At 43.4% G+C, this 12,868-nt stretch overlaps 1 protein-coding gene across 1 annotated transcript in view; it reads left to right on the top strand.

Moving 5' to 3' along the window:
- Positions 1 to 12,868, top strand: part of LRRK2 (leucine rich repeat kinase 2) — a 2,096,839-nt gene that overhangs the window by 1,034,574 nt on the left and 1,049,397 nt on the right. The window lies entirely within an intron of this gene.

The raw sequence follows: 12,868 nt of genomic DNA, 5'->3' as shown, positions 1-12,868 counted from the left end.
TATGCCCTTAAGTTTTGTAATGTTGACAATCCCGTCTCCCATTTAAATAGGCACAAAGTATTTAGTGAAGTGCATTGTGAATCGTAAAGCAACACTGTCTAATTGTGATTGATTTGAAGAGTTGTGTACTTCTTTTGCTCGTAATGTACATTGGGGCAGATTTACAAGTCCCTTGCGGCACTATTGCATCACTTTTGACATGGGAAAAGTGACGCGAAAGGGGCGCAAGGGGCTTGTGAATTTGCTACACAGTGTTCTATCTTAGTTTGCTTTCCTCTCTGTCATGTAGAGGATCCTGGTAAATATAACGGTTTCTGTAAAGCCAGTACCTTTCAACCCTACCCCTAAACTGCTTACTGCCTGTTACCATAGTAACAGTTCATGAACACTTAAGTGAGCACACAGGTTACAAGTTAACCACACAATGTTGCTAATCCAAACAGTTACTGTGCTGGCGTTTTTAAATTTTTCCATAGGAACCGTTAATCGCAGCTACAGAGTCTGGTAAAGAGCTGGTAAAGAATTCGCCTCAGTATTATACGTCTAGTTATAAACATCATTTCTATTTTTAATTGTTTAATGTTTTCTAAGGATATGATAATCACACTAAACAATAGTGAAATGTTGTCAGAAAAAGAAGACATATATACTTTTTTAATTAACTTTTATTAAAACAACAGTAAATAACTAGAAACGCAACTTTAAGAGAACAATATAATAAATAACTAGAAACATAACTTTAACACGACAATATAATAAACAAAATGTGAGGTGGACTCCAATGGAAGGAGGGTAAGGAACCTGCAAAACAAAAAGGAAAAAAGTGTTTAAAATTAGATTGATGGAACTGAATGAGGTCAAAGATCACAAATTAAGGTAACACTTGGCAATATTTGGTTATTTGCACGTCTGCAGTGTGCCTGATACATTCCACCTCTCTTATAGGCCCGCGTTGAAGAGGTGTCTGTAGGGAAGTGCCTACTGCGTCAGATTTACAGTATGGACCAACAGTTCTTTAAAATGATTCAAAGATGAGACAGAATTAGGTGAGAGATCACTTCATTATGAAGGACAATATTGTTTATTTCGAACACATTTAAAAGGAGGCATTGTGTATCTAGGCCGCTCTGCTTACCTTGTGTAAACACTGTGGCGAACAGAGTTCACAACTTGTATTTTACTTTGGTTCTGCACTGCAGACTGTATTAAATTCAGCCTTGTTTTTGTTTGTCGGCAGAGTGGACAACAGTGCCCATAACTTTAAAAGAGAAAGATAAACAATGTGAGAGAGAGTGAGAGAGAGAAAAAAATAACATTACAAGTGTGAGAGAGAGCAAGTTATAGATGGAGCAGGGGAGGGAGTGTTAATACTGGAGAAAATCTTTGTAGCTCACCTTTTTGCCTCTGTTGTGTGTCCAAGCAATTGTCGGTTCATAGTGCAGCCTCACGTTTAGTGATCTGAAAGATAGTATAGAGTTAGTAATAGCAAAGTACATACAACTGCACATGTATATTTCTGCTTTGTCTTTGGACATTCAGGATACTTTATTACATCAACTTTCACTGCAAGATGGTGTCTGTGCGCTCTTTTTCTCCCAGAGTACTATACCCCATGCACTCCCACTGCATAGCGGTGAGTTCTCATTACTGCGTACCCAGACTGTTGCACCCCCTTGACTCCCAGAGTCCGGAGGTGAGGGCCTTTTCTTGCGCACTCACTGTTGCAACCTACCAATTTTCACTGCCCGGAAGTAATTGTACATTCCTACGCAGTCAAGCTGCTGCACCGTACCCACTCTCTCTGCACACAGGTAACTTCTGGTTGCTTCGGAAACAAGCTTCTTTGCTCACCTAGTGCCATTGGTGTGATTCAAAGAGGGTGCACCACGTGTCGAAGCAGCCTTCTCAGAGGTTGTTACGATGGCCACGCATCCTCGCAGAATCCTCGAACGTTTAGCTTTGTAGGTGTGGGGGGGGGGGGACACCAATTTGTGAAACACAACCTATTATATAAAAAGGAAGATAACATTGTGCGTCATTTCATTATCAAAGGAGAGAGGAAGTGAGAGAGTGACTGAAAAGAATATTCGCAGCTCACCTTTCTGTCACCGGTGTGTCTTTCACCAGGTGCCGGGACATAATGCACCCTGAAGCTCTACATTTAAAAGATAGTAAAAGAAGGATGTTATGATTGGTAATTCTTAGTAAGTAAGTAATTTCTTTATTGTTTGATTATTTAAAATCTTACAATATTTTCAATACACAATCATATTCAGTTTATATAGTACGATACAGTAAAAAATAAAATAGACAATTTTGTCCTTAAAGTTTGAGATGCTTAGATCTTAAAAACATTATTAAAATTTAAAAATTCTCATCTATTTTTCTAGTTCAGTAGTTATTATCTTTAAAAATTTTACAAAGGCAACATTCATGACTATATCATTTGGATGAAGACAAATTTTCAGTGCCTGCCTGCATGTTCTTATACCCCGGAGATTGAGGTGAGGTTTGAGTAATGCACATCTTTCCCTACGTAGTCCAGGACAAATACATAGAAGGTGGACACTATTTTCTTCTCCACCTTTGCAGAGTCTGCACAGTAGATTGGAGTTAGTTTTTTTCCATGGCAGAGCGTGACTAAGGCCTGACAGAAGTCCAAATCTTGCGTTCATAAACCATTCTTAGTATCTTAATGTGGAGTAGAATTACATCGCCCGTTCACACACCTTCCCTCCTGCATTAAAAATACAACTTTTTGTACAGTTCCAACTTGTTTAATAGGCTTCGATTTTTTAATAGTTGGTATAGTAGTAATGTTTTCCATCCGGTTGTGAAAGCAAGTGGTGCGCAGTGATACACGTGGTTTCAATCATCACGAGCAACTGACATTTGACCGATTGTAACAACTTTCCTGCTATTGGACAAAAAAAAATACAAATGCAATAATGTACGGTATATAGGACTGCGTACGCCTAATCACTGAATCACCTTTTTGTATGCAGTCTGCTGCACCCCATCTACTCCTTGCGCTGCACACCCAGGCCTCACTGCTCACCTTTTCGTGGACAGGGCACCTTCTACATCATGCAGTCCCGCTTTGCCACCAAGAAGTCTCACATATGGTGCTGAGTCTTGATATAGCTATTGTTAAAGACATACTTATGCTCCCATCATCAATGCAGGTTGCTCACCCATTCAATCCTTGCGGTACCACTAACTCAATGACCAAACAGGCCACGCACGTGGTAGTGGGACCCCCCCTGCTCGGTGGTTCAGGCCTACATGAGGCGTCCGAACCACTAGGACGGGCCATCACAGCGCTTGCGATTGGAGCAACTCTTAAATGGCGTACAGCACGTGCGTCCCGTCTTTTTTATTGGTAGGGTCACATATGTAGTGACGCATGTGCTGGATGGGTGTGGTGTGGGTGTATACCAGCCATGAGGGAGTGCGTGTGTGCCGTTCTGACAACTAGACCTGGAAGTTAGAAATCACTACAATGGAAATCTGGACCATGTAGCGTTGTTGTGTTTTTCTGGAAGCACAAGCGGAGTGGGCTGGACTATGGGCGTGGTTCCGTCGTGAGCTATATGAAAAATGAACTGATTCGGGTGTCTGTGTTGTAGTGCTGCGGTCACCAGGATCTTACACAAATGTGTCATTATGTCTGTAAAGTCCCACAATATGGCTAACATGGAAGGTATGGGGTATCATTGACCTTATATTCATCCATAGTTGCACGCATAAAAGATGGTGGACATGACGCATTTCTGCGAATATGAATGTTTGGTTGTACATTCAGTGGAGTGTTGTAATACAGGGCTGTGAAAGGTTTAGGTTGCAGTTTTTTGCACATGAAGGGTAGATAATCTATATACGAATGTGGTCATTCAGGTATACTGTCGAACTTGGTGCTGTAAATCATTGTTCGAGGCTCGGAGTCACGTCCACATCCTGTTATTGTAGAGTAATGACGTAATCAATGCATGCCTGAAAATGTACTGTAAATACGGTGCTCATGTCAATTGTTGATATAGTTTTGGGTCGCCTTCGCGCTATATAAATATGCTAAAAAAACTAACAAGAAATAGTACACATTTATAAATTGACTATACAGTTTCTTTACAGTATTGTAATCCACTTTGTGCATTCGTATTTGTAGAATGAGCGAGAGAAAATGATATATCCAGTCTGAGAGTCTTACAATTCCTAGGTCTGCTGACCTCCTAGTCACACACACACTTTGGAATATGAGGGCCCTGCAGTATGATGGTGACCTGTCGGACTCCATCATGATCTCCCCAACCCTGTGCCAGACATGGCTTACTGGGGGGAAGGAGGCAAACCTGACCTAGGAGGATTGCCTTCACTCCTCAGTCTGTGAATACAGTAGTGATAGATGTATCCACCCTAGGGTGGGGAGATCATCTGGTGGGTCTGGAGATCAGGTTCCCCTGGTCTCCTGAGGAGCAGATCCTTCATATCAACCTGCTACAATTGCAGGCAATTCGGCTGTGGCCCAAGGCCCTCTTCCCCTTCATTATAGGGCAAGCCACCCAGATGTTGATGGACAACGACTGCTATGTGGTATATGAACAAGCAAGGTAGAACAGAGTTTCACCTCCTTTGTCTGGAGGCTCTGAGACGGTGGTCTTAGGCACACCGCCAAGGTATCTTGCTCACTGCCAGTCACCTAGTGGGGTCTCTGATTGACAGAAATGACAGCCTGAGTTTGGGTTATCTTGCCGATCATGAGTTGTGCCTTTTATCTTAGGTAGTCCAGGACATCTTTGTCTGGTGGGGCACTCCTCAGATGGATTTATTTGCTTCTTTGGAAAATGCTCAGTACCAGCAATTCTGCTCCCAATAATATCTGTCAACGGTAGCCTTGGGGAATGCATTTCAGTTGACGTGGAATTTTCAGCTTCCATTCAGGTTTTCCCCATACCCTTGATTCCTTGGGTTCTGAGGAAGGTTTGCCAAGACCGGGCCCAAGGTATTCTTATGTCCCGGATCGGCAGAGAAGGGTGTGGTATGCAGACCTCCTGCTCTTCTTCACGTATCCCCTGCTCCTTCTGCCATTCATGCAGAGCCTTGTTTCACAGTTGGGGGGGGGGGGGGGGAGTGGTTCTACACCCTAATCTCCGACGCCTCCACCTACATAGTTGGAGAGTGACCGGGAACAGCTGAGCTTATTCCAACTGCCACTGTAGGCGGTAGACGTTATATTGTCTGTGCATCGCCCCTCCACCAAGTCTGCATACTCTGGCAGATAGGGCAACTTTGATGCATGGTGTGCAGACAACAGTGTTGGTTCCTTGCAGGCTAAACTATCCCAAGTACTACAGTTTGCGCTTTTCTATCTGGAAGAGGATGCTCCATTGGCACTGTGAAGGGCTATTTAGCCATCTTACCTTCTTTTTTCTGTCTGATGGATCAGCCATCCATGTTTGAGTCTCCTTTCATTTTCTTAAAGCCTGACTAACCTTTTTCCTTCCACTACATGTCTAGTTCCTCAGTGGGAATTTGGTTCTTACGTTCTTGTTAAGGATTCTGTTTGGGTCCCTACACAGCTGTACCTTTCGCATGTTGACTCTCACAACAGAGTTTTTGACTGCCATCTCTAGCAAGACAGGTCAGTGAGTTGCAGGCCCTAAGCTGTCATCCCCCATTTACTACCTTCTTTCCAGGCAAGTTGGCGTTGTGAACCAAGGCTGCTTCCCTGCCCAAAGTAATCACTTCCTTTCAACTGTCCCAATCCATTAACCTCCCAACCTTCTACTTTTCACTTCATCCTTCGAAGGAGGATGAACAGTTGCATTGGTTAGATTCACAGCAGGTGGTTAAATACTACCTGGACTGCACCCGACAATATCGCTCATATGACCAGCTCTTTGTAGGCTATTGTGGAGCGAAGAAGAGGAAGGCGGTTCAGAAGAGGACGCTATCCCATTCGATCATCCTCTGCATTAAAACTTGCCATACCCTTGCCAAGAAGGAGCCGCCTGAAGGGATCGTGGCACATTCTACCAGGGCAAAGTCCTTAATGCGGAAATATGTAAGTTGTTGACATGGGCTTCCTAGCATACTTTTGCAAAGCTTTGCTGCCTTGATATGAAGGTACGCTAGAACGAGCTCTTCGCTATATCTGTCTTGCCAGATTTCCTGGTCTGAATCATCCACCAACCCTCCTTCTGGGCATGGCATTGCTGTGATATCTCTTCTACAGGTGAGGAGTCTGCAGGTAGAAGTATTAATCAGAAGGAAAAGTTACTTACCTGCGGTAACTATTTTTCTAGTGGGTGGTGTATCTACCTTCAGATTACTCACCGACCCATCTGCCTACCCTTTTTAATGGATGAAATCCTATGGAAAGTTAATGTGATTCCATACAATTTATATATACATTGGTATTGAAAACTGACAATTTTACACTCCCTCTTGCTTTGGAAGTTTGGAAAAAATAGAGGGAAACTGACATCAGTGCACTGACCTGGGAACTTTATGGACTCAGGACATCGCCTGATGTCACTTTTGACGCTGACTGAGTCCAGAGCTCTCTACTGGCAACATCATGGCTTTGAAGTTTTCGGGATCCAGTCTGACACCTTGGGATTGTTCTACAGTTGAAGATTCTTCAGGTAGATAGAGTATCCACCAACAAGATTGATACAGCAGCTAACTAACTCTTTCTGTGTGCCGAGTGCATGTAAATGTGTGATACATGCCTGGTGATAAGTTGTTTGTATGAGTGACCCTGAGCAATGGCTGGCAGTGGGATGTAGATTCCCCTAGCCTGTCCCAGCCCAAGATGTAGGGTGAGGACTGTCCTTCCAGACAGTGGAAGTGTATTGCCTGCATCTCTGTAGCTGGAGGGTCGAGATCCAGACACTGAAGTTAGGAGGATGATGACAAAGCTTAATTTCGAAATTCCATAAGACTTTTTGCTCTTATAAATCTGCTGATTAGTCTTACTCAGTGTGGGAGCGCAGGTCGGATAAACAGGCGTGGAGGCAGAAGATAGTTTCGAATGGGTTGTTTATTAATAACAGATGGATGAGTAAAGGTTCGTGAATCAACGTGAATGTCCTCGTCCTTTTCTTCCGCTGGTAGAGGGGCTGTGTTAGAGATGTTTCCCGGCTCCTCGTCTTCGGAGTCTTCAGGGTTTCCCCGGAGGCTCATAAAAGAAGCGGAAAAAGAAAGGGGCCGTCAGACTACTGATTCTATGTAACAAGTATAGAAGGATACCGTCACCACACCACGTGTCTTGCTTCCAATAATTTCCGTGTAGATTTAAGAAAAAAGAACAACTAACAGAGAACGTAACATGTGCTAAGCTAGCTAAGGTTGAAATGAATTGAGTTGCAATGGTCATATACTGACACCATCAATTGAAACAAATATGGACTCTCGGTCACCACATCCTATTGGGATGCGTAACCTATAACAGTCAATGAACTTTAAAGAGCGGTTCAACACTTTCTCAAAATAACCACCCGGTTCACGAGTCAAACCAAACTTCTCCGTTTATCAAACACGTTATGTCAGGACAACTGAGTTACACGGCCGTTAAGTCAGAATACCAGTTTATCTAACATCACTGTTTCGTATTCTACCCTCAGTCCCTTGTAACACCCCACTCACCGGCCCTGCCGTAACTCTCCAGAGTCACGGCCGCTCTCCAGCATCCTCCGGGGGACTCCACCAGTCCTCGCACCACGGTTCGTCCGATTCCTCTTCGGCGCCGTCGTCGTTCCGAAGTCTTCTTCCGCTGGTCTGGTTCCGTTGCAAAGGTTCCGTCTTCTCAGCTGGCGTCTCCTCCGCTGGCATCTCCTCCGCTGGCGTCTCCTCGGCTGGCGTCTCCTCCGCTGAGTTCCTCTTCCAACCCGACGCGTCTTCGTCCCTGTAAACTCGCCTTTTCATTGGTTCACAAGGTGTACCTCCTGGGTCATGTCCAACCCCTTCCGGGTCCTGACTATCGTTGGCTCTCTGTAGGAACACGGAAAGACGGCATGGAGTTTCAGATTTGGGAGTGGAACTCTCTGTGTCCGAGCAATCCATTGAGGAATTAAGAGGCGTAACTGCCCATGGAGCTACAACGGTGAGTTCTTCCTCACACTGAGCACTTCCATTTAAGGTATGGTGAAGGGTGAAACAGCATATACTATTGTGAGAGGTGAGGGTGTTTCTAATTAAGGTCTGCTTTTGTCTGTTCCTGATTACTCCTTCAATTGGGGTGATGATTGCATGGTCCACAAAACCTCACTCCTCTCCGTACCTCTGTTGTGAGTGCTCCAATTTGGAGAAAGCTGCTATTTTACTATGTGATAGAAACCTCACCCTACGTAAAAAGGCTGTGTCTGGGAACAGCCTGAGCAGGGTACTTGAAAGAAGAATCACATCAAACCGGTTGTACAATTTTAGACATGAGATCTATATCCAGTGTTTACAAAATGTGAATAAAAGTGGGAACCAAAATAACCCAACTTGATTCCAGTTCCACTTTCATTATGAACAAGTAGGGGAGTGCTCTGCAGAATACTTGAAGGACTGCTGTGTAAGTAGAGCTGATGACAACCTGATAGCCATTCTTCAAGAGGTGAGGGGACATTTTATAAAATCTGAACTTTTTCGAGGAGCAGCTGTGGTTCTGCAATAAGCACCTAGAAGCCTATGTGTCTGCAGAAGGAGGGAGGGATGGAGTCTGCCTGGCCCTGTAGGAGGACAGACTGTTCACACGGAGAGAGGCACAGCACAATCCTGTGGTATGAGACAGACAATAAGGGCTGACTGCACGAGAACAAACTAGGGGGGCTCGTATGCCCTCTGGGTCCCACCCCTGCTCTCTCCTCCTGGTTCATGGCAGGAACTGCAATGCAATGGGATAGCGTCCTCTTCTGAACCGCCTTCTCCTTCTTTGCTCCACAATAGCCTACAAAGAGCTAGTCATATGAGCGATATTGTCGGGTGCAGTCCAGGTCGTAATTAACCACCTGCCATGAATCTAACCAATGCAACTGTTCATCCTTTTTTCGAAGGATGAAGTGAAAAGTAGATGGTTGGGAGGTTAATGGATTGGGCCAGGTGAAAGGAAGTGATTACTTTGGGAAGGGAAGCAGCCTTGGTTCACAACACCAACTTGCCTGGAAAGAAGGTAGTACAGTTGGGCTGCAATAGGTGAATACCATGGGTCGGGAAAATGGCTGCAACTGGATGATTGCTGTGGGCCTGGATGAAGGCTACAACTGTGTGAGTCCTGCGGACCTAGACAAGGGCTCCATATACCTCTGGGTCAAGTCTTAACCCCAATGAATATGACCACCCCCAGCCAAACACAGGCATCATCTTTTTTTTACAGCCAATTCAAGGCCACATCCTTGCAATGTCTGAAGGCTGATGTTGGGTCTACAGAGACCAAGAAAGGGCGGGCACGCTGCTGGACATGTCCCTGTCTAGCCTCCGACACATTCAAAAAGACCGTACACCTTACCTCAGCTCCTCTAGATAAACAGGAGGACTGCTACTGATAACAGGAGGTGAATGAGCATTCAAACATGCCATCAATTGCAAGAAGGGACTTGCGACTTAAAAGAATGAGAGCATTTGACTGTGGGCATAATACTGTACCTCATCTTGTTTCATGTCAACTTCCGACTCCTACGAGAGGGGCCTCTGTTCTAAGTTGGGCCACATAAGAGTAATTAGCCGAGAGAGCAGATCATTTGTAGCACCTGGAAATAATTTTGCTCAGAGACACTGGTTTGTATAATCAGTGAATTTGTATAGTGTTTGGTGCTACTGTGCTAGTAAAGTACTTTCTGTCTTGAATAGACAAGCAATGGGCTGGACCTTGAGACCAGCCCAATGTTTGCCTTAAAAAGATAAGCACTGGGTTGGACATTATTGTATTTATTGTTGAGTGTAGAGCTTGAGCAACACCACACTACCTCCCAAGGAAGACTGTGACTGCCTGGCTACCCTGAGAGTCAAGTGTGGATGGGGTTTGTACTTTGCACAGTTTTCAGTGGTGTATTAGGACAGGCCCCAGGACATCAGAGGTAAACGACCTAAACCCTGATGGTTGAGACGTAGTAGACCCTGCTTGCCCCATAGACCTTAAATAAAGTCCCAGCACTGTTTCTTCTTCTGCTATGATTGAAATATTTCAGAACAGGAAGTGTGTATATCCTCATGTACAAATGGATACAAAGGTGAAAGGTGTTGACCTCAGCAGAGCCACCTCCTTAGAAATAATGCTCTGCCATTATTTAAGGCGACAATCGTGGCTCAACTGTAATTGTGACAACCAAGTCACCCACTGTTCAAACTCTCATTGAAAAGTCATTGTTTTGTGACTCTGGCCAAAGCCTATTAGCAGTGTTGGTGCCTTTGGTGCATAACTGACCTCCATTAAAGGTTTTGCCATACGTCCAGGAGAAGATCTTGAATTAAGATGGAAAACAAAAGAAGTGTGGCTGAGGAGACAACTCAGACCCTAACCTGGATGTCCAATTAATTTCAGAAAAAAGAGACCGAGAAAGAAACTTAATATGGTCATACAGATATTGGGAATGTAGCATGTTTCCTAATTGCACATCAGTGTCATCACTACCAACCTAAATGATTTAGGTGCAAGCAGTTTTCCTATTATCCCTTCAGCACACAATGGACCAATTCAATAAGCCACTCTGAGAATCTCTCCTGACGTCTTGGCTCCTCCTGAAATTACAAGCCCTTCAATTCATACTTCTACTTTCCCTGCCTTGTGTTATTGGAGCATCTATTCTAGATGTGGTAGCTCTTGCTGATTAGATGGCACACTCTGCCATTTGAGCCACTCAGCTCCGGATATGTAGAGCTGGGAGGCAGAAGGTTTGATCTCTTTGAAAACAGGTAATTGACAATAAAAAAGATAAAGTGTACAATGTAGTGGCCATCCTACTGTAATAGGAAGATATTGGATGAGATTACCCTGCTCCTGAATTTGCTCACATACGACAGAAAATCAAAAGCAAATGCTATACTGCGGGATGGTGAGCTAGCATTGGCAAACATTATGAATGAAGCTCAGCATATAATCAATACCTGCTTCAAACTACACAGTCTTGCTTTCTTCTGAAGACTTGTTGGAGTTGCAACATCTGTTATATGCCTGTGGTACAACTAAAAAAGCATAATGGAGATGTTGAAAATGATTAAGGCAGATAGATAAACGGAAGGAATTCTGGGAGCCTTTCAAGGAAAGCAGGACCAAATTACATGCAAGCTATGGTTATTGATTCTTCGAGCAACCACCCATGCGTCCAGCAGTATACAATTTTATAAAATCCGAGTACCAGAAGGTGTGGTACATTTTTCCACAAAACAATGCCTCACTCCCACTGAAAAAGAAGGTTGTTAAATTCAAGCTGCTAACAGGGTTGTTAGGCAAGTTATTTGTTAACACAATAACAATAAGTGGACCATCCTGCAACCCCCTCCTTCTTCCTTATTCTCTTCTATAATACAGTTACATTCCACAATCCAAATCATTAAAAGAAAGCATAAGATGCCACAAATTTCCCTCCCTTATAACTGGAATATTGGAATACCAATAAAAGAAAAAGGAAAAAGTGCTAGCAGTATTGCAATAGAAATAATTGCAAGTAAATTAATCCACAAACAACTGGTATAATGTAACTTGTAAGATAAAAAAGGAAAGAAAATCACCCATCATTAAATCGTTGAAAGGCACATTTAAATGCAAAAATATTTGTTACATTCCTTTTTAATAACATTAAATATCACTGATGTTTTTGCTAAGATGCACAAAAAGAACCCCCCCCAGTAATCCGAATGAAAACACTTCACATTTAATAATAGGGCCTCATCCACTTAGGGCTACTCCTTTTATCAGACATAGTCTGCAAACCGTTTTAATGACCACCACTTTATCCATTCTTCCAGTGCATGTTTTTGTGATGTGACACCAACAAAAACTCAGGCACCCATAATAGTCTTAATTATATACCAAACCTTTCCATTGGAAAACTCAACCACAAACCTTCCCACTCTTTTCACCTGCAATAGGGTTGAATAGCATAACCTTCCCTTTTTCACAAACCGTCCCAATTTTACTCTTACCAATCACCTACACAAAATTGATGACCTCCTACAATTCCTTTTCATTCACATATTTGTCATCAACTTTCCTAATAGTAAGACCTAACATCCATTCCAACCTCAACTCTGGATGCTATTCTCTACCTCAAATGAATCTGTAAGGAGTTTAATTTGTACCTCCATTTGATGCAATTCTGTAGGCCCATCCCATCCTTCTTACTGCCACACAACCATCACCTCTATCACCTCTGTCACACAAAGCCCTGTGCCAGAACACTTCTTCTTTTATTGAATCATAAGGTTTTACATAATCATCCAGGCATGTTCTTATGCCACCCCAGTCGAATATACTGCACAGCTTTCTTCAGGACTCCACCAGCTATCACATTAGCAATTATGCATTTGTCCTCAACTTCACCAGAAAACTTAAATGACAAAGGGAGACACAACAAAGATTCCACCATCACATTCGTACCTGGCATATACTGCACACATTTTTGCAGTCTGAGTAACTAATGTACTGTGCTAGGAGTAGCTTTACCAGCTCCTTTTGCAGTAACATTATTCACCAGTGGCTTGTGGTCTGACCTCATGGAAAACTTGTTATTCCAAACAAATTGTCTCGGCCGTGTGCCCCCTAATAACATGCTGACATTTCCTTCCTGCATTATTTTTATTTTCTGCTTGCCTTAGTGCTCTTGATGCATAGCAACCACGACTTCTGTTCCATCACTTTCTTGCATCAATACAGCACCCAACCCAT

This window comes from Lissotriton vulgaris, chromosome 1_1 (assembly GCF_964263255.1).
Source record: "Lissotriton vulgaris chromosome 1_1, aLisVul1.2, whole genome shotgun sequence".
Lineage (NCBI taxonomy): Eukaryota > Metazoa > Chordata > Amphibia > Caudata > Salamandridae > Lissotriton > Lissotriton vulgaris.
This window is presented reverse-complemented; position numbering and strand designations above follow the sequence as displayed.